Consider the following 5,000-nt stretch of genomic DNA (forward strand, 5'->3'; position numbering starts at 1 on the left):
AAATAATAACAGCCGTGAAATACCCCCATCAAACTTGTCCCAACCTAACCTAGCGGGACACCAAGATGAAATAGGAAGAAGAAGAAAGAACAGAGTCAAGTAAGGAGACGGAGAATAAAAAAAAACGCCTCGGAACAGAACACGGAAGCTTAGCAAAGTGAACACACGCACATTAACAACACCTAACACGACGCAAAGCCAAGAAGAATATTAACACAGAGAAGGAGAAAAAAATGGTCAAATGAGAAGGAAAGAGAATTAAAAGAGTCACGGAACAGAATACAGTTATTACACGCGTCACTTTAACAACACCTGACACGATGCAAAGCCAAGACACGATGCAAAGCCAAGAAAAATAGAAGAATATCAACACAGAGAAGAAGAAGAAGAAATAGTCAAAGGAGAAGAAGAGGATAAAAAGCACCTCGGAACAGAACACGGAAGCTTAGGGAAGTAAACACGCGTCACATCAAACTAACGTAACAGAAACATTATATCAGCCTAACCTAACATAAACAACATGGAAGAAGAAGAAGAAGAAGAAGAAGAGAAGAAAAGAAAAACAAAAACAAAAAGAAGACTAGAAATGATATGCCAGAAAGTGAAAATAACCTTGAAACAAACAGCACGACACCAAGGCTTAGTAAACACACACACACACACACACACACACACACACACACACACACACACACACACACACACAGAGTAACACATACCCACGAGACAACGAGGAATTAGATCACACGTCCATCACTCTTCGATTCCCTTGTGGCAGCCGGTGACGCGATTGGATCCTTTGTGCCCTTCCCTCACGCACCACGATAAGGCCACCAGCGTCACCACCGTCAGTAGAGATGGCGGTGGTGGTGGTGGCTGTGGTGGTGATGGTGGTGGTGGTAGCTCCTTCAGATCGCAGGTAGAATGTTCAACATGCGTACAGTACTTGGCAGTGTGTGTGTGTGTGTGTGTGTGTGTGTGTGTGTGTGTGTGTGTGTGTGTGATGGGCGGAAACGTCAGTCCCCCTCGCGGTTTTATCTCTCTTAGTGGCGCTCCTCGTGATATCCTTCGGTTTGTGTCACGTGCGGCTACAGAATTGCGTCACACGACCCTCGCAGACACACAGAGGCGCAGCACACAGGATCAGCGGGCCATAGATGCACACACACTACACTCACCCGATAGTTGAGTTCCCCGCGCACCTTACTCAACATGTGTTCCCCCTAGAGCTGTACAGGTGTCGCGCTGCCCTGCCAGGTGTTACGGCCGCATCTGTACTGAAAAGATTCGTGTTGGTGCCAAATTGTTTCAGGCCCGTATTGAGAGACGCTTTACTTTATTTCAACGGCCATAGAGATGACTAGCGGGATTTTCAAGAGTGTTTCTCTCGTTAATAATGTAAAAATCTTGTCACTCTGCCTGTAGAACCACAAAATCACCTTTAAAAACTCGTGTAAATGTAAACAAAGCCTTGAAATAGTGGAGGTGAAGCACAGAAGTGGGTGAGAATACGAATTTCATTTACACGAGGAAGTACCGCAGCGTCTGAGAGAAAGAGACACGACCACAGCAACACACAAACACACCAACACTGCACAGGAACACGTGGTGGGGCGTTTGGGGAGACGGGAGTGTTTTATGAGTGAATGGGGAGGAGAGGGGGGATAACCGTGGCGTACGATCAGATTGTCAAGTGTTTTGGTTTATTTTCCTCTGAAGGTGAATTAACTTTTTCTTTCTTTTCTGTATCACTTTAGCTGTTATGAGGGAGTGGGAGAGGAGGGTGGGGGGAGTAACAGTGGCGTAGGATCAGATTGTCAAGTATTTCGCTTTGCTTTCCTCTGCAGGTGAATTCATTAACTGTCTTTCTTCTCTTTCTTTTCTCTGTCACTTCAACGGAATTTTCCCCAGCAGAGGGTGAGGGAACGCGCCGCCACTCCACCTGGGCAGTTATTACAGGTGTTCATTAACCGCACTAACACGAAAACTGCAGCGTCAGAAGTCCCCATCAGGCGCTGCTCTCGTCACTCGCCACTCGCCACCATCACCATAACCCTCTCAGTACTGGGAGGCATTTTTACCATGACTTGTGTATGATTTGACGATTTTATTGACATTACGAAGGGTCTATGGAGGTCAGAAGATTAATGGGCAGTCTTCACTATTTTAATCCCCCACATAAGCTTCTGAAGGTGCATAAAATCACCAGATAGTTAGCAGAATGAATATGGAAACGCGTCATGGTACTGAATGGGTTAACGCTGCTTACTCACACTGCTCACTCCAAACCCTCAAGGAAGACTGGGATTTTTTTTTGCATGCCACGTCCCCTTCTCGTCTTCCTCTAAGTAATCTCCTTCTCCACCTCCTCCTCCTCCTCCTCCTCCTCCTCCTCCTCCTCATTCTTCTTTTTCTTTTTCTTCTTCTCGTTCTTCTTGTTCTTGTTCTTGCTCTTGTTCTTGTTCTTGTTCTTGTTCTTTTCTTCTTCTTCTTCTCATTCCTCGTCCTCCTCCTCCTCCTCCTCCTCCTCCTCCTCCTCCTCCTCCTCCTCTTCTCCTCCTCTTCTTCTTCTTCTTCTTCTTCTTCTTCTTCTTCTTCTTCTTCTTCTTCTTCTTCTTCTTCTTCTTCTTCTTCTTCTTCTTCTTCTTCTTCTTCTCCTCCTCCTCCTCCTCCTCCTCCTCCTCCTCCTCCTCCTCCTCCTCCTCCTCCTCTTCTTCTTCTTCTTCTTCTTCTTCTTCTTCTTCTTCTTCTTCTTCTTCTTCTTCTTCTTCCTCTTTCTCCTCCTCCTCCTCCTCCTCCTCTTCTGACGAGGTAAACCAGAAATTGCGTCATTCACCGTCTGTCTCTTGGCGTGAACCGTTCCGTGACACAGTAGCTACCTGACGTGTGTGTGTGTGTGTGTGTGTGTGTGTGTGTGTGTGTGTGTGTGTGTGTGTGTGTGTGTGTGTGTGTGTCCCCCAACCCCCCCAACCCCTCACCCTTCCCACTCGACTCCGACAAAACACAACCCCAGACTCTTTCACAGAATACATCCCCTCTCCCCTCTCCCTCCTCATTCCCTCCCTCAGATACGCTAAGTTTATGCTCCCCAACACGGTACGATTCCCTCCCCATATCCCTTCTCATCCCTGCCCTCCCACACACACACACACACACACACACACACACACACACACACACACACGTCTCCCTTACTCCCAAACCCCGCTCATATCACTCCCCGCCCATCCCTCGTCACCTCAGCTATTGAATCTCTACTCTAAAATGGCTCATGGGTTTCAGTTTGAATGGTGTCCCGGGGAATGCGTGGGTGTCAGATCTTGAGGCAAACCGTGAGCTGTCCTTGTTATAAGTGCGCTGGTCAACAGAAAACAAGTATTATTCACAGCAAATCAGTTACGTTATCAATTAATATGTTTGGAGTCCAGGAGCCATTTTAGAGTTGACAGACTATAGTAGTAGTAGTAGTAGTAGTAGTAGTAGTAGTGGTAGTAGTAGTAGTGGTAGTAGTAGTAGTAGTAGTGGTAGTAGTAGTAGTAGTAGTAGTAGTAGTAGTAGTAGTTGTAATAGTAGTAGTAGTAGTAGTAGTAGTAGTAGTAGTAGTAGTAGTAATAATAGTAGTAGTAATAATAATAGTAGTAGTAGTAATAGCAGCATACCTTCATTTACCAGCGTGAAGTGAAGAGGTGAGGAATGCAGGTTGGAGTGGATGGTAGAGAAACACAAGTCAATGCAGGGTTGATGTTTCCCCACCGCCCACTCCACACATTGGTCTGGGTATACACAAATGCAGATTACTTGACCCTTTACCTGCGTCATTTGAGTTTGCCAGGTGTGATTCGTTCTTGTGTAAAATTTCAAACGTCTTCCAATTTGTGGCGTCTTTCAGTGTTTTTTTTTCTCATTTTTTTTTCTCCTTGTGTATCATTTAGTGTTGTAAGTCCATTTTCTGACTCCTATACATGTTTTATTTCGATTTACCAGGTGTTGTTTGTAATATTGCAGAATTTCAAGTTTTTTTAATTTTTTATTTTATCTATGGCGTTTTTCTGATAATGTTTTTTTGGTCTCTCTCTCTCTCTCTCTCTCTCTCTCTCTCTCTCTCTCTCTCTCTCTCTCTCTCTCTCGTGTATTATTCGGTGTTTTTAAGTCCATCCTCTGACTCCTTACCTGTGTCATTTCAATTTCTCAGGAGTGCAAGATTTCAAGCCTCTTCTCATATGTGGCGTGTTTCTGATAAAGGTTCTGTTGGTCTCTCTCTCTCTCTCTCTCTCTCTCTCTCTCTCTCTCTCTCTCTCTCTCTCTCTCTCTCTCTTCTTCTTCTTCTTCTTTATCGTGTATAATTCCTTTTTTTAAGTCTATTCTCTGTCTAACGCAAGACTTGGGTGTGTTCAAACTTGCTAGGAATAATACCACGCCTTTACAATTATCATCAACTTTTTTTTTTCTTCCTCTTCTCTCTTCTTTCTGCAAGTTGACAGCATCTAGAGAGGTCGGTGAAGAGTCATAAGTTTGCATGTCTTGTGGATAGGTTAGGTTTTTGAGATGGGTTGGGTTAGGTTAGGTTAGGTTAGCATCGGTTTGGCAATTTGGTTAGGTTAGGTTTGGGTAAATTCACGTTAGCTTAGGTTAAATTTACTAAGGTTGGGTTGAATTAGCTAAGTTTAAATTAGCTTAGGGAAAATGCGTTGTTAGATGTTTGAGTCATTTATATTCAGCATAGCGTCCAGCGTGTAGGAGGAAAATTTTAACGGAAACCATTTTTTTCTTCATTATTATATTCCTAAACACACACACACACACACACACACACACACACACACACACACACACACACACACATGAATAAATAAATAAAAAGATCCAGGAAGCAAATCACAGTACCAGCGTTTACCAGTGAAAGAGATGCATGCTTACCTTACAACAGTCACGTAGTCAAGCCGTGTACACAACCTCGCCCACTTAGCGCCAGAACACACCACTGACGCCACACCCACAGT

At 44.4% G+C, this 5,000-nt stretch overlaps 1 protein-coding gene and 1 pseudogene across 2 annotated transcripts in view; one reads left to right on the forward strand and one right to left on the reverse strand.

Annotated features, from left to right (window-relative positions):
• LOC123507810 (innexin inx2-like) overlaps positions 1-5,000 on the reverse strand; it is a 79,016-nt gene that overhangs the window by 73,916 nt on the left and 100 nt on the right. The window contains exon 1 of one of the 2 annotated variants that reach the window (XM_045261019.1): positions 4,918-5,000. This exon is cut by the window's right edge and continues 100 nt beyond it. The gene's annotated coding sequence lies outside the window, so the exon portion shown is untranslated. Of the gene's footprint in view, positions 1-719; positions 1,567-4,917 lie in introns of those variants that run through there. The other variant, XM_045261016.1, reaches the window with a different exon arrangement.
• The window catches only part of LOC123507720, a 70,260-nt pseudogene that overhangs the window by 62,731 nt on the left and 2,529 nt on the right, over positions 1-5,000 (forward strand).

This window comes from Portunus trituberculatus, chromosome 23, assembly GCF_017591435.1.
Source record: "Portunus trituberculatus isolate SZX2019 chromosome 23, ASM1759143v1, whole genome shotgun sequence".
NCBI classification, from domain to species: domain Eukaryota; kingdom Metazoa; phylum Arthropoda; class Malacostraca; order Decapoda; family Portunidae; genus Portunus; species Portunus trituberculatus.